Below are 23,647 nucleotides of genomic sequence, written 5' to 3'. Positions count from 1 at the left end.
AAATACCAAAAAATGTGTTGGGTATTGATGTAGCCCATTCTTTTTACTCTCCATTTGAAGCGCTTATGCAATTAAAGTCATTTGTACAATTTGCACATGCCCATGCCTGCACATGCCACAAGTCATTTGTCCAATTTGTATCATTCTAATGTGTTTTTTCGTGAAGGTTTTAGGGCTGGCCGATATATTGTATTTTAAGGTATGGCTCCACATACCGGTATGGATTTTTACAACACCAACTATACATCTATTTAGATCAAATTTTAAATAAATTAGAAGTTCTACACATTGGATCACTTCACTGTCAGTTTTTATCCTCTGCCAAGGGATAATCTGCGGTGGAAGGTGGCCGAGCCACCTCAATGTTTGTAACACCATGAGAAATCCCGAAAATTGTTCTTCTCGCGAACACCTCTGTAGCGTCTGAACAGTTTGGCCTAGAAACTACAAGTCCCACGGGACTCGTCTGAAGTCGGCACCGTCGAAGTGCCAACTTCTGCTTGTAGCGTCCGAACCGTTTGGGCTTCAGACTTTTGTGACCCTCCCCTCCAATGTCTTAGACTCTTAAGAATCAAAGGGATACTTTCGGATTCTGGCAATGAGTCCCTTTATCTACTTCCCCAGAGTCAGATGAACTCTTCGGCACTATTGGCATGCTTCTGTGTCCAGTATCTAGTTGATGACCTTGACTCTCCTGCCAAACGCCCTGCAGCCGCAAGTTCAAGAATGTGTGAAGAAAAATAATGAGCACCTTCCACAACATGTTCTCCAAGCCGCCAGTTCTGCTTCTAAGATAGTTGTGGCACTGCTCCTAGATTCTCAGTCCTGCCAGAGCTGTGTGTCAGTTCACAGATGGGTTGGTCAGTACAGTATGTGTGAAGTGTTTTACAGAGGGAAGAAAGCCCTGCGAATACAGGGCCAACAATAGCTTTAATACCTGTACTGTGCATGCAGGAACATTAACTCCTTCCCTGGCGGTGCTAGCTGTTCATGGCCAGAGCTCACTACAACATCACGTCAGGCCATACAGAAGGAAAGGGAACCTTGCTATTGTGCTTACTGCGAACCCACTGTCTGCTGTTTGAAGAGATGGCGTTTGCCTCACAGGGATTAGAGGCGTGCCTCTAATTGACTTAGCATGAACCATTTTACACCAGACAACCCACAAGCACACTCCAAACCCTTGGTGACACATGCATGGAGATCCTAGCTCAAATCACCATGATGTGGTGGAGAGGTTAACCGATAAGTGACAGCCAATAAGACCAGAGCCAGATTCCGTCATTTTAAAATGTATGCTGCCTTGTGTGTAAAACAAATGCTGGCCTTAGCCCAATCAAACTGCTAATCTCTTGGTTATCACATATTAGGTACCCCACGTGAGTTTTGTTTACATTTAACGTAGGCAACATTGAATTTGTGCCTTGTATCTTTACTGCAAAACATTCAATATACTTGCAACCATCAAGGAACCGATTTTCTTTATCGCGCAACATCTGTATTGCTAACTCATGCATTCATATGAATCCATCCCCTCCTCCCCATCTGTATCTTGGGAGCCTCTGTGTATACACTGTAAATACAGCAGTTCTGTAAACAGTCACGTATTCTTATAATTGTCTTCAACTGACTACATTACAACCACTCTCATAAGTATACTTGATTCCTTATGCAGTTGTCATTTTTGATCAATTGAATTGAATTGAATTACTTAATTTTTCAAGAAGATCTTCACTATTCATTGTGAAATGTCCTGCGTGTTGGGTTGGATGGCGCCCAGGCAGACAGGTCTTTGGGCTCTCAAATAACACCTCTCTAAGCAGCCCCTGGGCTGGGCCTCTCAGAGGATCTGCTGGCTATAAATAATGGCACATATGTCGCCATGCTTCTGGCTGACGCACACTAAGCCCCATCCTTAGCTGCCTGCACAGTACACTGGGACGCACAGTACAGAGAGCTCAACGCATGCACTGCTGTGTGGTATGACTGAGGAGCTGAGTGATAGGACTATGTGTGTGTGTGTGTGTGTGTGTGTGTGTGTGTGTGTGTGTGTGTGTGTGTGTGTGTGTGTGTGTGTGTGTGTGTGTGTGTGTGTGTGTGTGTGTGTGTGTGTGTGTGTGTGTGTGTGGGATTGGGGGGTGACATAGAGGGAGGCACGCCTGAGGCCTATCTCTTCATCTTTCTCGTCATATTTGTCATTCTTGTTTTATCACTATAACCTCACTCTATCACTGTTGTTTTCTTCATCTCCTCTCTCTCTTACTCTCTGCCTCTCTACACCCACCCCTTCCCTTTCCTCCCACCCAGCTTGCACTCCTGACTGGCAGACTCTTAACCTGTCAGAGAAAGAGGTTACTGCCACTTTGTTTTGCCAAATATATTTCAGAGAATTTTATAGGCCCGTCAGCAGAAGGAAACAATAGCATCGCCATGGGACATGTAAAGACTGCTTGGTGTGCTTAGCACTAAAATCATGAAAATAGCATTACAGTTTTAAACCACAACACCAACCACAGGGACACACACACAATTACTACAAAAATGCTGGCCAACAAGCCTGATATCAGGTGTAAGATGGGACAACAAAAATGAATTCACAAGCTTTTCAGCTACAGGCATACCCACAATGTCCATATACCAAGTTATAGTGAGTTAACACTTTCATTGATGGTGTAAATTCATGCTGTAAATAAGGCATTTATAACACTTTTGATAACGCAACACCCATGAAGGTGTGATGACTGGTTTCATAAAGGGTATTATTAAAGGCCTTATGTATACCCCCTTGAATTAATGTGTTTTTGTTATAGCATGGTTGGAACAAATAAAAAGAGTAGCGTCATCTGATAGCAAACATTTGGCTAAATATGAATTATCGGTCATGTTCTAAAACTTAGCATGCATTTCAAAAGAGTGACAACATCGCTGGTCCATCAAATATTTGTCATATACATTACTCTTACAGAATTTTCACTTGGGCGAGAATATTGGACATTTAATGAAAGCCTATTGGATGATAGCTTTTATCTACGACAGAAGAATTTATAACTGACTTTTTTCAACATAACATAGTAGGTAGAGCAGATCCCTTTATTGTATTGGACACTTTTAAATGTGACTTTAGTGGCCATGCAATTCAATACTCATCTCTAAAACAAAAGCAATTTAGGTCAAAAGGGTCCATATTAGCAAAGGAAATAAAAGGACTAACAATACAGATATATAGCAATACAAACTGTACCATAGAGGCACAGAATATGTTAGAGGAAAAACAAAAAGAAATGGAGGAACTTATTCAAGAAAGATAAAGTGTAATATATTATAAAAATAAAGTGAACTGGATGGAATATTGGGGAAAATGCACCAAATACTTTTTACATTTTCAACTTAGAAATGCTACCAAAAATAATTTACAGAAACTTCTTACAAATTACATAGTCACCCATGATTCACCATTCAATATTTTGAAAGAGTACGCAAAGTACTTTAAACATATGCTTTCGTTTCAGTCTCCTCCATTTCCACTAACCGAAGTCATAGTATGGATTTTTTTCTATTTATAATGTAAAATTAACATCTGTACAGAAAGACATGTGAAGGCCAAATTACAGAAGAGGAACTTCTTGATGCAATTAAAGCCTTTAAGTCCGGGAAAACTCCAGGGCTGGATGGCATACCAGTTGAGGTATACCAAACCTTTTTTATGTACTCAGAGGTGTAACGGTTTTCTTCCTGGGATGAAGGAGAGGACCAAAACGCAGCGCGGCTAGTGTTCAACATGATTTAACAAAGAATATATTAGAACACTACAAACAACAAAACAAGAAATGTGAAAACCGAAACAGTCCTATCTGGTGCAGAACACAAAGACAGAAGACAACCACCCACAATCCCCAACACAAAACAAGCCACCTATATATGATTCTCAATCAGGGACAACGATTGACAGCTGCCTCTGATTGAGAACCATATTAGGCTGAACACAGAAACAGACAAACTAGACACACAACATAGAATGCCCACCCAGCTCACGTCCTGACCAACACTAAAACAAGCAAAACACATAAGCACTATGGTCAGGACGTGACAAGAGGACCGATATTAGTATGTTTTAACCACTCCTATAAACATTTTTGATGATCAGATACTCAACAAGAAGGTCTGATTTAATAATTATTACTAAAACAGGGGGGGAGGGAATTATCTAGGCCATTTAGCAAAATGCATAGCGCATATTCTGTAATTAAAAGGTATTGTTGGATATTATTCATCCTAATCAGTTTTTTACACTGACGATAGGTTGAAGATAATAATAGACAAGTACTGGAAACAATATAACACTATGAAAAATCTGGGATACCAGGCCTGCTGACTGGAATTTATACATAAATGCCTGGAATATTTCAATTTTGGAGATTCTCTCATACAATGGGTTAAAGTTATGTATTGTAACCCTAGGTGTAAAATAGTAAATAATGGCTACTTATCAGAAAGTATTAAACTGTCAAGAGGAGTAAAACAAGGTTGTCCACTATCGGCATGTCTATTTACTGTATTATGGCGATCGAAATGTTAGCTTTAAAATCAGATCCAACAATAATATCAAGGGGCTAGAAAGCCACGGCTTAAAAGCAAAGGTGTCATTGTACGCTGATGATTCATGTTTTCATTTAAATCCACAATTTAGATTCCTCCAAGGATCTTAGATACTTTTTCTAACCACTCTGGATTACAACCAAATTATGATAAGTATACTATATTACTTATTGGAACACAAAAAAATACAACTTGTGTAGTTTACCAATAAAACGGTCTGACGGTGATGTGGACATACTTGGTATTCAAAAGAAATGATCTCGCTGCAATACATTTTTATAGAAAGAACTTGCTACTATGGAAAGAAAAATACCTGTCTATTTGTGGAAAAATCCCCCTGATTAACTCTTTAGTCATATCGTAATATAGAGTTGAAGTCGGAAGTTTACCTTAAACTCACACCTTAACTTGGGTCAAACATTTCAGGTAGCCTTCCACAAGCTTCCCACAAGCTTCCCAGAGCTGGTGTAACTGAGTCAGGTTTGCAGGCCTCCTTGCTCGCACACGCTTTTTCAGTTCTGGCCACAAATGTTCTATAGGATTGAGGGCAGGGCTTTGTGATGGCCACTCCAATACATTGACATTGTTGTCCTTAAGCCATTTTTCCACAACTTTGGAAGTATGCTTGGGGTCATTGTCCATTTGGAAGACCCATTTGCGACCAAGCTTTAACTTCCTGACTGATGTCTTGAGATGTTGCTTCAATATATCCACATAATTTTCCTACCTCATGATGTCATCTATTTTGTGTAGTGCACCAGTCCCTCCTGCAGCAAAGCACCCCCACAACATGATGCTGCCACCTCCGTGCTTCATAGTTGGGATGGTGTTCTTCGGCTTGCAAGCCTCCCCCTTTTTTCATCCAAACTTAACTTCTTGCGGATCAGTGGGACGCTAGCGTCCCATTTCGACAACTTCCGGTGAAATTGCAGAGCGCGAAATCCAAATGACAGAAATAGTAATATTTAACATTCATGAAAATACAAGTGTCATAGATCAGTTGAAAGCTTAACTTCTTGTTAATCCAGCCACTGTGTCAGATTTCAAATAGGCTTTACGGCGAAAGCACACCATGCGATTATCTGAGGACAGCGCCCAGCACACAAAAGCATTAAAAACATTTTCCGACCAGGAAGATGCGCCACGAAAGTCAGAAATAGCGATAAAATAAATCACTTACCTCTGAAGATCTTCTTCTGTTGGCACTCCAAAATGTCCCAGCTACATCGCAAATGGTCGTTTTTTTCGATAAAGTCCTTCTTTATATCCCCAAAAACTCAGTTTAGCTGGCGTGCTTCATTCAATAATCCACCTGTTTCCCTCCTTCAAAATGCATACAAAATGAATCCCAAACGTTACCAATAAACTTCTCCAAACAAGTCAAACAACATTTATAGTCAAACCTAAGGTACCCTAATATGTAAATAAACAATACAAATTAAGACGTAGAATCGTTATTGTCATTACCGCAGATAAACAACAAAGTATGCGCATTCGCCAGTAAGCGTACAAACACTACAGCTAAAATGGGTGCCACTTAGAAAAACTACAAATTCTATCTCATTCTTCCAAAAACAAGCCCGGACACTCTTTCTAAAGACTGTTGACATCTAGTGGAAGCCCTAGGAACTGCAATCTGGGATGTTTTCCATTCATATTAAAAATGACAGCCATTGGAATCAATGTTGGAATGAACTTTTTTTTCTGGATGGTTGGTCCTCGGGTTTTTGCCTGCCATATCAGTTCTGTTATACTCACAGACATTATTTTAACACTTTTAGAAACTTTAGATTGTTTTCTATCCAAATCTACCAATACCTATATGCATATCCTAGCTTCTGGACCTGAGTAACTGTCACACCCTGGCCTTAGTTAACTTTGTTTTCATTATTATTTTAGTTAGGTCAGGGTGTGACATGGGGAATGTATGTGTTTTGGTTTGTCTAGGGGTTTGTACGTTTAATGGGTCAGTGTCTTGTCTATGTGTTTGTATGTCTATGGCTGCCTAGATTGGTTCTCAATTAGAGGCAGCTGTGGTTTATTGTCTCTGATTGAGAGCCATATTTAAGGCAGCCATAGGCATTTGGGTTTTGTGGGTAATTGTCTATGTTCTATGTTGCATGTGTGCACTTAGTTCTTTCTTAGCTTCACGTTCGTCTGTTTGTTGTTTTGTTTCGTTTGTTCATCTTCTAAAATAAAGAGAAGATGTATTTTTCACACGCTGCGCCTTGGTCCTCTCTCTCACCGCAAGACGATCGTGACAGTAACAGGCAGTTCACTTTGGGCACGCTTGTCATCCAGACGTCAAAATACTGCCCCCTAGCCCAAAGAGGTAAAAGATGGTCATTATGGCCAAACAGTTCTATTTTTGTTTCATCAGACCAGAGGACATTTCTCCAAAAAGTACGATCTTTGTCCCCATGTGTAGTTGCAAACCGTAGTCTGGCTTTTTTATGGCGGTTTTGGAGCAGTGGCTTCTTCCTTGCTAAGTGACCTTTCAGGTTATGTCGAAATAGGACTTGTTTTACCCTGGATATAGACACTTTTGTACCTGTTTCCTTCAGCATCTTCACAAGGTCCTTTGCTGCTGTTCTGGGATTGATTTGCCCTTTTCACACCAAAGTACGTTCATCTCTAGGAGACAGAATGCGTCTCCTTCCTGATCGGTTTGACGGCTGCGTGGCCCCATGGTGTTTATACTTGCGTACTATTGTTTGTACAGATGAACGTGGTACCTTCAGGCATTTGCAAATTGCTCCCAAGGATCAACCAGGCTTGTGGAGGTCTGAGGTCTTGGCTGATTTATTTTCATTTTCCCATGATGTCAAGCAAAGAGGCACTGAGTTTGAAGGTAGGCCTTGAAATACATCCACAGGTAACCTCCAATTGACTCAAATTATGTCAATTAGCTTATCAGAAGCTTCTAAAACCATGACATAATTTTCTGGAATGTTCCTCGCTGTTTAAAGGCACAGTCAAGTAAGTGTCTGTAAACTACTGACCCACTGGAATTGTGATACAGTGAATTATAAGTGAAATAATCTGTCTGTTAACAATTGTTGGAAAAATGACGTGTGTCATGCACAAAGTAGATGTCCTAACCGACTTGCCAAAACTATAGTTTGTTAACAAGAAATTTGTGGAGTGGTTTGAAAACAAGTTTGAATGACTCCAACCTAAGTGTATGTAAACTTCAACTGTACCTATTTGCTTATTGCCTTACCTACACCTAGCGACTTGTTTTAAATGATCAAAAAATCTTTCATTTCATTTGGAACGGCAAGCCAGACAAAATTAAACGGGCCTATTTGTATAATTAATATGGGCAGATTAAATATTAAAGCATTAGACCTCTCACTAAAGGCTTCAGTCATACAAAAGTTGTCCTTAAATCCAAACTGGTTAGTAAATTAGTAAGAATGTCTCACCGAATGTTCAGGAATGGCCTTTTTCCCTTTATTCAGATTACAACATCTCACTTTCAGTTAATTGAAAATGTAATCTCATATATATATTTGTATATATTTACAAAACATAATATGGGGGATTGGAAATGATGCAGACAGTTACATTGATGGAAGCTACAATCTTTCTGCAAAATTAAAGCTGATCTACCCCATTAACATTTTTTTTAAATGTAGCCACCTTAAGGAGCCTTTTTATATCTATACACTGCATTTCGTGTTCCACATTGCTAAGCAGTTTGTCAAAGCTGAGCTCTTGTGCATTGGCACAAATTATTTACCATGGTGTATATTAGTGATAGTGCAGTGATGACATCCTCCCTTCATTTTAACTCTCTAAAGTGTTATGTGCTGTAAAGATATAGAAATGGCTTCGGGAAGTATTCAGACACCATTACTTTTCCCACATTTTGTTACATTACAGCCTTATTCTAAAATAGATTAAATAAATACAAATCCTCAGTATCTACATACAATACCCCACAATGACGAAGCGAAAACAGGTTTTAAAACTTTTGGGAAAATGTCTTAAATATAAAAAATCCTGTCTCTGAGCTCTACGGACAATTCCTTTAGCCTCAAGGCTTGGTTTTTGCTCTGACATGCACTATTAACTGTGGGACCTTATATAGACAGGTGTGTGCCTTTCCAAATCATATCCAATCAATTGAGTTGTAGAATCATCTCGAGGATGATCAATGGAGACAGGATGCACCTGAGCTCAATTTCGAGTCTCATATCAAACGGTCTGAAACTTATGTAACAGGATTGTGTCAAGGCACAGATCTGGCGAAGGGTACCAAACCATTTCTGCAGCATTGAAGAGCCCAAGAACACAGTTGCCTCCATCATTCTTAAATTGAAGACGTTTGGAACCACCAAGACTCTACTTGGAGCTGGCCGCCCAGTCAAACTGAGCGATTGGGGAGAAGGGCCTTAGTCAGGGAGGTGGCCAAGAAACCTGATGGCCACTCTGACAAAGCTCTGGAGATCCTCTGTGGAGATGGGAGAACCTTCCAGAAGGACAACCATCTATGCCGCACTCGGGCCAATCGGGCCCTTGTGGTAGAGTGGCCAGACGGAAGCCACTTCTCAGTAAAAGGCACATGACAGCCTGCTTGGAGTTTTCCAAAAGGCACCTAAAGACTCTCAGACCATGAGAAACAAGATTATCTTAATGCCAAGTGTCACCTCTGGATGAAACCTGGCACCATCCCTATGGCGAAGCATGGTGGTGGCAGCATCATGCTGTGGGGGGGATCTTCAGCAGCGGGGACTGGGAGACTAGCCAGGATCGAGGAAAAGATGAATGGAGCAAAGTGTAGAGAGATCCTTGATGAAAACCTGCTCCAGAGCTCTCAGGACCTCAGACTGAGGCAAAGGTTCCCCTTCCAACAGTACAACGACCCTAAGCAGACAGCCAAGACAATGTAGGATTGGCTTCGGGCCAAGTCTCTGAATGTCCTTGAGTGGCCCAGCCAGAGCCCGGACTTAAACCCGATCTAACGTCTCTGGAGAGACCTGAAAATAGCTGTTCAGCAACGCTCCCCATCCAACCTGGCAGAGCTTGAGAGGATCTGCAGAGAAGAATGGGAGAAACTCTACAAATACAGGTGTGCCAAGCTTGTAGTGTCATACCCAAGAAGACTCAATGCTCTAATCGCTGCCAAAGGTGCTTCAACAAAGTACTGAGTGAAGGGTTTGAATATTTATGTAAATGTGATATTTCATTTTTTATTTTTTTTATTTTTTTATCAACAAGTTCTAATACCCGTTTTTGCTTCGTCATTATGGTGTATTGTGTATCGATTGATGAGGGGAAAAAAACGATTTAATACATTTTAGAATAAGGCTGTAATGTAACAAAATTTGGAAAAAGTCAATCGGTCTGAATTCTCTCTGAAGGCACTGTATGCTGTTGCTAGGACGTGTTCACTCTCATCTCTGGGTTGAGTGTTGTTTGGTGCTGTGTCATGAATGGTCAGAGTGTCCTTACTGTTGTGCTTGCCAGTGGAGGCTGCTAGCCTGAATGTCAGTCAGAGCAGAAAGGCATTAGACTAAAAGGCTCAAGAGATGAAGTATCCCCTGCACAGCACAGACAGGCACTGCACTCAACTATATAGGCCTAGCCCGGTCTCCCTAACTGCCTTATTCGTCATGTTGGACAAGACAGCAGCAAGTCTAATTTGTCATTACAGCCACTACAATGTCTCCTCATCAGCCATTTATTCTGTCCTTGGACCAGTAGCATCCCTTAAACTGGGATTAGAAGGTCATGCCTGCCAGCCCACTCCATCACCCAATGTACAGAAACATGTATGGGTGGAGAGTGGTATTCAAACACAGGGATGAAGGTGGATTATACACAGGACGATGTGTTTGGTTTAGCCTGGTTCCAGATCGGTCTTGCCAAATCCTATGGTTATCATCACAATTTGGTAACAGAAACAGATTTGGGACCAGGCATGTTTGGTTTGTTCCTCAGGGTCAAGCAGGAGGTCATGTGACCTCTGATTCATGCTGAGGTGGAAGTAATGAGCCTTCAGGCGAGTGTTCAGGTGACAGTATTGCGATCTACCTACCCAAACACTAGGTTGCGGAGATGGAGAAGATCTATTTAACTTATGCACCGATGCAAGTTTTAGTAGTTTAATTTTTGTGCCACTAACAAAATTTGCCCCAAAATGGTTAATCATGGCGTCTAACGCTAAAGGTGGGCTTTTACATACAGTAGGTTCGGTTTGCTCCTAGCAGAACTTGGCTAGCCGAAGCGAACATCTGTGCTCATATTTGACCCAATTCAGGAAACTAGGTGTATGTCGCAAGTCACGACTACACAGGAGAGCCGTTTGAACATACTTTTTTTTCTTTATCAAAATGTGTTTTTGGGCCGAAATGCCTTCTCGAACATGTGAACTTTCATGTGTCTTAATAACAAACTTGTATGCCATCTGTAAATACGAATACAATTGTTAAATTACGAGCCTTGTTGGTTAAGCCACAGAAAAAGCGAGCAGCCTTCCCACTAGCCATGATTGGTTGAGATAATGAGTGGTCTGGACATGCCGAAAGATGAGTTCGAATTGGTCTGCCATAAAGAAGGCTTCTGTCTATTTGAGCTCGTTAGTCAGTAAACGTCTGAAAAAAAAGCGTACTGAAATTGTTGCCAGCAGAGCTGGTTAGGCTGTTTCCATGTTATCCAATCATCGGCCAGAGCGTCAACTGTACGCTCCGAGAGTGAAACGAGATTGGTGGGGCTAAAGCTTAAGAGGGTGTGAACGATGCTGAATGGGTGTAGACAAAGAAGATCTCTTCACTAGATACCAAAACATTCAAAGGCCATTTTCTCAAAAGTGAGTTTACAAGTTGATCAACTTTAAAAGCAGAATTACTTTCCCATTTTTTCTCAAATGCAGTGAATGCTATACCATTTTGTAGCTCTGAGTCTCTACATTTGTCAAATGTAATAAACACCATTTCAATGCCACATAAGACCGAATCCAGGGGGTGAGTCACATATACTCCATAAAGACCTTTGCTTGAAAATCTAGAAAAAAGCGGCAATAAAATTGTTGTTTGTCCCTCTTGAGCCACCGTAGCAACAACTTTGCTGGTACACTCCCTCAAAATAGCCCAAATTAAAGATAAATCAAGAAATCATTTTGTTTTGTTACAGCCTTAATTTAAAGCAGGGAGCACCAGTGACTAGATCAATAAAAAAGTGGTCAGATGAAGCAGATGCTAAGCTACAGGATTGTTTTGCTACAAGACTGGAATAAGTTCCGGGATTCCTCCGATGGCATTGAGGAGTACACAACATCAGTCATTGGCTTCATCAATAAGTGCATCGATGACGTCATCCTCAGAGTGACCGTACGTACATACCCCAACCAGGAGCCATGGAATACAGGCAACATCCGTACCGAGCTAAAGGCTAGAGCTGCCGCTTTCAAGGAGCGGGACTCTAACCTGGAGCTTATAAGAAATCCAGCTATGCCCTCCGACGAACCATCAAACAGGCAACGCGTCAATACAGGACTAAGATTGAATCGTACTACACTGGCTCTGACGCTCGTTGGATGTGGCAGGGCTGGCAAACCAATACAGACTACAAAGGGAAGCACAGCCGAGAGCTGCTCAGTGACACGAGCCTACCAGACAATCTAAACTACTTCTATGCTCGCTTCGATGCAAATAACACTGAACAATGCATGAGAGCACCAGCTGTTCTGGAAGACTGTGTGATCACGCTCTCCGCAGCAGATGTGATTAAGACCTTTAAACAGGTTAACATTCACAAGGCCGCAGGGCCAGACGGATTACCAGGACGTGTACTGCGAGCATGCACTGACTAACTGGCAAGTGTCTTCACTGACATTTTCAACCTCTCCACGTCTGAGTCTGTAATACCAATATGTTTTAAGCAGACCACCATAGTGCCTGTGCCCAAGAACACTAAGGTAACCTGCCTAAATGACTAAATGACTACCATCTGTAGCCATGAAGTGCTTTGAAAGGCTGGGCATGGCTCACATAAACACCATTATCCCAGAAACCCTAGACCCACTCCAATTTGCATACCGCTCCAACAGCTTCACAGATGATTCAATCTCTATTGCACTCCACACTTCTCTTTCCCACCTGGACAAAAGGAACACCTATGTGAGAATGCTATTCATTGACTACAGCTCAGCGTTCAACACCATAGTGCCCTCAAAGCTCATCAATAAGCTAAAAATAGACAGTATATATAGGCCTAGAGTGTCAAGCTTTGGTTGATTTAAAATCTTCAAGTTAATAATTTAATATGTTTGATTCTCATCTCCATTTCAACCAACAATTAAATTTAAAGAATAACACTAAATCAAATCAAACTTTATTTAAACATTTATTTAAAGTTTGATTTGATTTTGTCTTATTCTTTAACTTAGCTTTTTGGTTGAGATGGAAACATGAATCCAATATATCAAATATGAATTTATAGACAAATTAGATATTGAATTATGTTTAGTTGTCAATGCAACCATATATCAACATTTGAAGGAGATGTGACTTATGCTTTAACCTCTACTTCATCACCATCCCTGATCCGGGAGCATCCTCATCAGTAAAAAGCTGACTAGCATAGCCTAGCATAGCGCCACAAGTAAATACTAGCATATAAATATCATGAAATCACAAGTCCAATACAGCAAATGAAAGATACACATCTTGTGAATCCAGCCATCATTTCCTATTTTTAAAATGTTTTACAGCAAAAACACAATATGTATTTCTATTAGCTAACCATAATAGCAAAAGACTCAACCGCATATTTTCACCATTTTTTTACCGCATAGGTAGCTATCACAAAACCGACGAAATAGAGATATAATTAGTCACTAACCAAGAAACAACTTCATCAGATGACAGTCTTATAACATGTTATACAATAAATCTATGTTTTGTTCGAAAATGTGCATATTTGAGGTATAAATCATAGTTTTACATTGCAGCTACAAACACAAATAGCACCGAAGCAGCCAGAATAATTACAGAGAGCAACGTGAAATAACTAAATACTCATCATAAAACATTTATGAAAAATACATGGTGTACAGCAAATGAAAGATAAACATCTTGTGAATCCAGCCAATATTTCAGATTTTTTAAGTGTTTTACAGCGAAAACACAATATAGCATTATATTAGCTTACCACAATAGTCAAACACACAACGGCATTTATTCACCGCATAGATAGCATTCGCAAAAACCAGCAAAAGATATAAAATGAATCACTAACCTTGACCAACTTCATCAGATGACAGTCTTATAACATCATGTTACACAATACACTTATGTTTTGTTCGAAAATGTGCATATTTTGAGCTGCAAACCGTGGTTATACGTTGTGAATATGTAGCATCGATTCACCAAATTATCCGGAGATATTTTGGACAGTCACCTAATCTGACCAAAGAACTCATCATAAACTTTACTAAAAAATACATGTTGGACAGCAAATGAAAGATACACTAGTTCTTAATGCAATCGCCGTGTTAGATTTTTAAAAATAACTTTACCATAACAAACAGCTTACGTTATAGCGAGACAGCGCCCGCAATAAGGGCGGAAAATAGGACTAAACATTTTCCACAGAAATACGAAATAACATCATAAATGGTTCCTACTTTTGCTGAGCTTCCATCAGAATCTTGTACAAGGAGTCCTTGGTCTAGAATAAATCGTTGTTTGGTTTTAGAATGTCCTCTTCTCCTGTCGAATTAGCAACCATAGCTAGCCAAGTGGCGCGAAGATGTCCATCTTCTCTCGATGCAAACAACGCAAAACTCCAAAACTCCCGATAAACGTTGAATAATCTGATAAAACTCGATTGGAAAAACATATTTTACGATGATATTATCACATGTATCAAATAAAATCAAAGCCGGAGATATTAGCCGTCTATACCGAACGCTTTTCAGAAGCCAATGCTGATGTCCTTCCCGCGCCTTGGTAGACAAAGGAAATTGTGGTCACGTCATTCCAAGAGCTCTTGTTTGACCTCAGATCAAGCTAGACACCCCATTCCACCTCCCACTGCCTGTTGACATCTAGTGGAAGGTGTATGAAGTGCATGTATATCCATAGATTTCAAGCAATTGAATAGGAAGGCCCTGGAACAGCGCCTCGATTTCAGATTTTTCACTTCCTGTCAGGAAGTTTGCTGCAAAATGAGTTCTGTTTTACTCACAGATATAATTCAAACGGTTTTAGAAACTTGAGAGTGTTTTCTATCCAATAGTAATAATAATAATAATAAGCCAGAGGCTCTGATGAAATTATCCAAGTATTAGATTACATCTCTTTTAAATGTTGATATTTCGTTGCGTTGTCAACCAAAAACAATTCAATATTACTTTCGAAATATAGTTAATAGCCTAAAGTTAAGGCGATCTTACAAACTTATCTAACAGTATTTATCCAGCCTTAAAATGAATAACACATCCATAGCCACATTTTGAGATTACTTTTACTAAATGTCTTCTTATGTAATCATAGAAAGCATGCATGTTCAAGATTTTATTTTATTTATTTTTTATTTTTTATTTCACCTTTATTTAACCAGGTAGGCTAGTTGAGAACAAGTTCTCATTTGCAACTGTGACCTGGCCAAGATAAAGCATAGCAGTGTGAACAGACAACACAGAGTTACACATGGAGTAAACAATAAACAAGTCAATAACATGGTAGAAAAAAGAGAATCTATATACAATGTGTGCAAAAGGCATGAGGTAGGCAATAAATCGAATAATTACAATTTAGCAGATTAACACTGGAGTGATAAATCATCAGATGATCATGTGCAAGAAGAGATACTGGTGTGCAAAAGAGCAGAAAAGTAAATAAATAAAAGCAGTATGGGGGGTGAGGTAGGTAAATTGGGTGGGTAGTTTACAGATGGACTATGTACAGCTGCAGCGATCGGTTAGCTGCTCGGATAGCAGATTTTTAAAGTTGTTGAGGGAGATAAAAGTCTCCAACTTCAGAGATTTTTGCAATTCGTTCCAGTCGCAGGCAGCAGAGAACTGGAAGGAAAGGCGTCCAAATGAGGTTTTGGCTTTAGGGATGATCAGTGAGATACACCTGCTGGAGCGCGTGTTGCGGGTGGGTGTAGCCATCGTGACCAGTGAACTGAGATAAGGCGGCACTTTACCTAGCATAGCCTTGTAGATGACCTGGAGCCAGTGGGTCTGACGACGAACATGTAGCGAGGGCCAGCCGACTAGGGCATACAGGTCGCAGTGGTGGGTCGTATAAGGTGCTTTAGTAACAAAACGAATGGCACTGTGATAAACTGCATCCAGTTTGCTGAGTAGAGTATTGGAAGCTATTTTGTAGATGACATCGCCGAAGTCGAGGATCGGTAGGATAGTCAGTTTTACTAGGGTAAGTTTGGCGGCGTGAGTGAAGGAGGCTTTGTTGCGGAATAGAAAGACGATTCTTGCTTTGATTTTGGATTGGAGATGTTTGATATGAGTCTGGAAGGAGAGTTTGCAGTCTAGCCAGACACCTAGGTACTTATAGATGTCCACATATTCTAGGTCGGAACCGTCCAGGGTGGTGATGCTAGTCGGGCGTGCGGGTGCAGGCAGCGAACGGTTGAAAAGCATGCATTTGGTTTTACTAGCGTTTAAGAGCAGTTGGAGGCCACGGAAGGAGTGTTGTATGGCATTGAAGCTCGTTTGGAGGTTAGATAGCACAGTGTCCAAGGAAGGGCCGGAAGTATATAGAATGGTGTTGTCTGCGTAGAGGTGGATCAGGGAATCGCCCGCAGCAAGAGCAACATCATTGATGTATACAGAGAAAAGAGTCGGCCCGAGAATTGAACCCTGTGGTATCCCCATAGAGACTGCCAGAGGACCGGACAACATGCCCTCCGATTTGACACACTGAACTCTGTCTGCAAAGTAGTTGGTGAACCAGGCAAGGCAGTCATTAGAAAAACCGAGGCTACTGAGTCTGCCAATAAGAATATGGTGATTGACAGAGTCGAAAGCCTTGGCCAGGTCGATGAAGACGGCTGCACAGTAATGTCTTTTATCGATGGCGGTTATGATATCGTTTAGTACCTTGAGCGTGGCTGAGGTGCACCCATGACCGGCTCGGAAACCGGATTGCACAGCGGAGAAGGTACGGTGGGATTCGAGATGGTCAGTGATCTGTTTGTTGACTTGGCTTTCGAAGACCTTAGATAGGCAGGGCAGGATGGATATAGGTCTGTAACAGTTTGGGTCCAGGGTGTCTCCCCCTTTGAAGAGGGGGATGACCGCGGCAGCTTTCCAATCCTTGGGGATCTCAGATGATACGAAGGAGAGGTTGAACAGGCTGGTGATAGGGGGTGCGACAATGGCGGCGGACAGTTTCAGAAATAGGGGGTCCAGATTGTCAAGCCCAGCTGATTTGTATGGGTCCAGGTTTTCCAGCTCTTTCAGAACATCTGCTATCTGGATTTGGGTAAAGGAGAAGCTGGGGAGGCTTGGGCGAGTAGCAGCGGGGGGGGGGGGGGCGGGGCTGTTGGCCAAGGTTGGAGTCGCCAGGAGGAAGGCATGGCCAGCCATTGAGAAATGCTTGTTGAAGTCTTCGATTATCACGGATTTATCGGTGGTGACCGTGTTACCTAGCCTCAGTGCAGTGGGCAGCTGGGAGGAGGTGCTCTTGTTCTCCATGGACTTTACAGTATCCCAGAACTTTTTGGAGTTAGAGCTACAGGATGCAAATTTCTGCTTGAAAAAGCTGGCCTTTGCTTTCCTGACTGACTGCGTGTATTGGTTCCTGACTTCCCTGAACAGTTGCATATCGCGGGGGCTCTTCGATGCTATTGCAGTTCGCCACAGGATGTTTTTGTGCTGGTCGAGGGCAGTCAGGTCTGGAGTGAACCAAGGGCTATATCTGTTCTTGGTTCTGCATTTTTTGAACGGAGCATGCTTGTCTAATATGGTGAGGAAGTAACATTTAAAGAATGACCAGGCATCCTCAACTGACGGGATGAGGTCAATATCCTTCCAGGGTACCCGGGCCAGGTCGATTAGAAAGGCCTGCTCGCAGAAGTGTTTTAGGGAGCGTTTGACAGTGATGAGGGGTGGTCGTTTGACCGCGGACCCGTGGCGGATACAGGCAATGAGGCAGTGATCGCTGAGATCTTGATTGAAGACAGCAGAGGTGTATTTGGAGGGCAGGTTGGTCAGGATAATGTCTATTAGGGTGCCCATGTTTACGGATTTAGGGTTGTACCTGGTGGGTTCCTTGATGATTTGTGTGAGATTGAGGGCATCAAGCTTGGATTGTAGGACTGCCGGGGTGTTAAGCATATCCCAGTTTAGGTCACCTAACAGAACAAACTCTGAAGCTAGATGGGGAGCGATCAATTCACAGATGGTGTCCAGGGCACAGCTGGGAGCTGAGGGGGGTCGGTAGCAGGCGGCAACAGTGAGAGACTTATTTCTGGAGAGATTAATTTTTAAAATTAGAAGTTCGAACTGTTTGGGCATAGACCTGGAAAGTATGACAGAACTTTGCAGGCTATCTCTGCAGTAGATTGCAACTCCTCCCCCTTTGGCAGTTCTATCTTGACGGAAAGTGTTATAGTTGGGTATGGAAATCTCAGAATTTTTGGTGGCCTTCCTAAGCCAGGATTCGGACACGGCAAGGACATCAGGGTTGGCAGAGTGTGCTAAAGCGGTGAGTAAGGCAAACTTAGGGAGGAGGCTTCTGATGTTGACATGCATGAGGCCAAGGCTTTTTCGATCACAGAAGTCAACAAATGAGGGTGACTGGGGACATGCAGGGCCTGGGTTTACCTCCACATCACCCGAGGAACAGAGGAGTAGTAGGATGAGGGTGCGGCTAAAGGCTATCAAAACTGGTCGCCTAGAGCGTTGGGGACAAAGAATAAAAGGAGCAGATTTATGGGCGTGGTAGAATAGATTCTGGGCATAATGTGCAGACAGGAGTATGGTGGGGCGTGGGTACAGCGGAGGCAAGCCCAGGCACTGGGTGATGATAAGAGAGGTTGTATCTCTGGACATGCTGGTCTCAATGGGTGAGGTCACCGCATGTGTGGGGGGTGGGACCAAGGAGGTATCAGAGGTACGGAGAGTGGAACTACAGGGTCCATTGCAAACCAAAACAATGATAATGATAACTAGCCTGAACAACAGTATGCAAGGCATATTGATATTTGAGAGAGACATACAATAAGGCATAAAGTGATTGCAGGTCTTGATTGGGAGAGCTAGCTAAAACAACAGGTAAGATAACAGCAGCAATAACAGGGTGCTAGTCTAACACAGCAACAACAGGTAAAAATGGCGACGACTAGGCAGAGAGGGTCGGATTAACTACACACAGATCCTGAGTTAAAGCACAGAGCCGACAGATAAAACACAAATAAACAGAATGGAGTACCGTGAATTAATGGACAGTCAAGCATGCATCAGCTATGTAGCCAAGTGATCATAGTGTCCAGGGGGCAGCCGTAGATGGAGCAGGGAGGCCTCCACTAAGCTAGCACGCGGCGTTTAAAGTTAGTAGCCCGGGGGGTGGTCTGCTCAGACGGAGGGGGTCTGCTCAGACGTGGTCCAAGCCAGATGGCGATGGCGAAAGAGAGGTTGTGAATTGTAGAATTGTGTTTGCTAACTGGTGCTAGCTTCGTGGCAGTGGCGCTAGCTGCAAGCTAGCTGTGAGGATCAGAAGTAGTGGCTCAGGGATTACGGCAGGAATCCGGCGTTGTTGTCGAGAGACAGTCCGATGCTGGTAAATTGGTGAGTAATATCCAGGCTAATAACAGGGCTGGTGTCTGTGCAGAAGGTAAAAGCTACTAGCAGCGGCAAAAAAATGGCTAAATTAGCTTGTAGCTGGTATTGTAGCCCAAGAATTCGCTGGTAGACCTCTTCAGCTAGCCGGCAGATGGGCCTAGCTCGAGGCTAGCTCAAGGCTAACTGGTGCTTGCTTCGGGACAGAGGTGTTAGCCAGTAGTAGCCACTCGGTTGCAGCTAGCTAGCTGTGATGATACGGTGTAATTGTCCAGAGCTTGCGTCAGGAATCCGGTGATGTGGTAGAGAAAAAGCAGTCCTATATGCTCTGGGTTGATATCGCGCTTGCAGACTGGCAGGTATTGGCCCGATATTGAAGCTGGCTGTGTCCGAGTTGAGGGTGAAGACCGCAGCAGTGGCTAACTGACTACTAGCTAGTAGCTAGTTATCTGGCTAGCTTCTGATTGGGGTTACGGTTCTAAAGTATAAAAAAAATAGCAGGTCCGTACCACATTGGGTGAGGCGGAATGTAGGAATGTATATTCAGTTCCTAGATGGAAAGTGAAATTAAAATATATACGAAATGTATACGAAAAATACGAAGACTATTTACACGGGACAGGACAAGGACAAAGACACGTCCGACTGCTACGCCATCTTGGATTAACAAGATAGCATGCAAAGGTCACAGGCATGTGGAGATCTTCACAATTCCTCTAATAATCTGTGCAGAATCTTAAACAATATTGATCACTTGCACTGTGTACTTTTCATGGAATATCCACTTCAATTGAGGTCATTAGGTGGGGCTATTAGATGAAGCACAGTTATAAAACATTAAGTTGTTGTGTAAATAGAAAATATCTGACATTGTGATCCCATTTGAACTTTTTGTGCTTTAAATTGTTGTAAGCGAAGTGATGACACATTTAGATGACAACTAAACCAAAAATCCGACAATGTTTTTCCATTGACATTTGGTTGTGCTTTTAGACGGTTGAAAGCATAGCGATAACACATTGGGAATTCAACAAACTTCTGGCTGTCTTTTTTGAGTGGGTGAATAAAGGTTGAAATCTTATTGATCAACGTCTCAACCAAATATTACCCAAAGTTCCACAATTAAATGACGTGGTGTGCCCAGTGGGTTATGTCTGCAGCCAATCAAAGCTCAATCGTGGGACAAAACGTCATAATTTCTTTTTCTCAAACCTATCTGTGCATAGCCAAACTGGGCCCAAAGCCAAATCCACTCCTTATTTATATATTTATTCATCATTCTCTGATCCCTCTCTTCTATGGACAACCCAATCCCGCAACTGACAGGTCAGCACTTAGAGAGTTAGAAACCTGCCCCAACAGAATTGTATACTGAACAATATTTAGTTGTTTTGTCAAGTGGAAATGTGTGGCTGTATGATACAGGCCTTGCTGCATGCATTTCCTGTTTTGGTAATTGATTAAGATATCATCTTTGCCCCCCCCCCCCCCCCCCCCCCTGCCCCTTGCTCTGTGAAGCTTCACAGTCCTCCAGTGCTCCTATAGGGCTGATTTCTTCGAGCAGCACGCATTCCATCACATCGTTTACACACCTAGCTATATCAATGACTTCGCTGCATCAAAGGCACTGAGTGTCTCCGGAAACTGAGGTCAAACAATGCCAGAAATGATCTCTAGAGGCTAACATGTATTGTTGGTGCTTTTGAATTGTTATCTGTTCAATTGAAATATGTCTGTCCATGTCTGCAATAGCTTGGAACATTTGAGAGATTTAGCCACACGGTACAAACTTACTAGAAGATCATGTTGAGTAAACTGCTGCCTACATGTTCTCTTATTATGATTAAAGAAATTAGAGAAATTAGTAGTACTGCTGGGTTTTACACACTCAAATGTAACAAAAAACGAAATTTGTTATAAAGAAACATACAAATAATACATTTGTGATATCAGTAGGTCATTATCATTAAAACGTCCAACTATGGTGCAGAGCATTCGATTTGGCTGCTGGGGGAGCGAGGAGACCCCCAGCTCCGCTAAGACCATTGACAACTACATGTCGTTGGCAAGGGATTGGTAAATAAATATTATAACTATTCGGCTTTAATATCATCACCTTTTGAAGAACATATTCAGAACTACACATTTCTGATTATTCCACATTTACCTCTTTCATCAGAGTTATACAGCAAGTAACTGCATGCTTTCATGATCAGTAAGCATCAAGGACATGTATTTTCATATACAGTGCCTTCAGAAAGTATTCATACTGTACCACTTGACTTATCCCACAATTTTGACTTATCCCACAATTTTGTTGTGTTACAGCCTGTATAGATTGTCTTCTCTCAGTCATCTACACACAATATATCATCATGACAAAGTGTGTAGAAAATTTTGCAAATGTATTTAAGAATGAAATATAGAAATAACTAGTTTACATAGAGTACCAGTCAAACGTTTGGACACACCTATTCATTCCATGGTTTTACTTTATTTTTACTATTTTCTACATTGTAGAATAATAGCGAAGACATCAAAACTATGAAATAACATATGGAATCATGTAGCAACCAAAAAAGTGTTCAGCAAATCAAGATATATTATATATTCTTCATAGTAGCCACCCTTTGCCATGATGACAGCTTTGCACACTCTTGGCATTCTCTCAACCAGCTTCATGAGGTAGTCACCTGGAATGGATTTCAATTAACAGGTGGGCCTTGTTAAAAGTTAATTTGTGGAATTTCATTACTTCTAAATTCATTTGAGCTAATCAGTTGTGTTGTGTCAAGGTAGGGATGGTATACAGAAGATAGCTCTATTTGGTAAAAGACCAACTCCATATTATGGCAGGAACATCTTAAATAAGCAAAGAGAAATTACAGACCATCATTACTTTAAGACATGAAGGTCAGTCAATGTGGAACATATCAAGAATTTTGAACGTTTCTTCAAGTGCAGTCGCTAAAACCATCAACCGCTATGATGAAACTAGCTCTCACGAGGACCACCATAGGAAACGAAGACCCATAGTTACCTCTGCTGCAGAGAATAAGTTCATCACCAGCCTCAGAAATTGCAGCCCAAATAAATGCTTCACAGAGTTCAAGTTACAGACACATCTCAACATCAACTGTTCAGAGGAGACTGCGTGAATCAGGCCTTCATGGTCGAATTGCTGAAAAGAAACAGCTACTAAAGACACCAATAAGAAGAAGAGACTTGCTTGGGCCAAGAATCATTCTGCGTCTTTGTGAGACGCAGAGTAGGTGAACAGATGATTTCCACATCTGTGGTTCCCACCGTGAAGCATGGAGGAGGAGGTGTGATTGTGTGGGGGTGCTTTGCTGGTGACATTGTCAGTGTTTTATTTAGATTTCTAGGCACACTTAACCAGCATGGCTAACACAGCATTCTGCAGCAATATGCCAGCCCATCTGGATTTCGCTTAGTGTGACTATCATTTGTTTTTCAACAGGACAATGTCCCAAAACACACCTGCAGGCTATGTAAAGGCTATTTGACCAAGACCAAGAGTGATGGAGGCCTGGCCTCCACAATCACATAACCTCAACCCAATTGAGATGGTTTAGAATGAGTTGGACCGCAGAGTGAATGAAAAGCAGCCAACAATTGCTCAGCATATGTGGGAACTCCTTCAAGACAGTTGTTATAGCATTCCTAATGAAGCTGGTTGAGAGAATGCCAACGGTGTGCAAAGCTGTCGTCAAGGCAAAGGTTGGCTACTTTGAAGAATCTAAAATATATTTTGGTTTGTTTAACACTTTTTTTGGTTATACATGATTCTAGATGTGTTCTTTCATAGTTTTGATATCTTCCCTATTATTCTACAATGTAGAGTCTTTACAAGTATTCAAGTTGTCAAAAGTTTACTATTTGGTCCCATATTCCTAGCATACAATGATTACACCAAGCGTTTGCCTACAAACTTGCTGGATGCATTTGCTTTGCTTTGTTTGGTTGTGTTTCAGATTATTTTGTCCACAATAGAAATTAATGGTACCCCATAATGACGAAGCGAAAACAGATTTTTGGAGAATTAAAAAAAAATATCTCCCGGTGTCTGGTGGAAAGCAGACTGAACAAAGTTTCGTGCTTAGCTCCATTCCGTTTTATTTTTTATCCTGAAAATCTCTCCAGACCTTAACAATTACAAGCATACCCATAACATGATGACCACTATGCTTGAAAATAGGGAGAGTAGTACTGAGTAATGTGTTGTATTGGATTTGCCCCAAACATAACACTTTGTATTAAGGACAAAAAGTA

At 41.7% G+C, this 23,647-nt stretch overlaps 1 protein-coding gene across 2 annotated transcripts in view; it reads left to right on the top strand.

Moving 5' to 3' along the window:
- The window catches only part of LOC129817278 (leucine-rich repeat and fibronectin type-III domain-containing protein 2-like), a 259,863-nt gene that overhangs the window by 1,726 nt on the left and 234,490 nt on the right, over positions 1-23,647 (top strand). The window lies entirely within an intron of this gene.

The sequence above is a fragment of the Salvelinus fontinalis genome, chromosome 20 (genome assembly GCF_029448725.1).
Source record: "Salvelinus fontinalis isolate EN_2023a chromosome 20, ASM2944872v1, whole genome shotgun sequence".
Lineage (NCBI taxonomy): Eukaryota > Metazoa > Chordata > Actinopteri > Salmoniformes > Salmonidae > Salvelinus > Salvelinus fontinalis.
The sequence above is the reverse complement of the archived record's forward strand: the minus strand, read 5'-3'. Positions and strand labels throughout refer to the sequence as shown.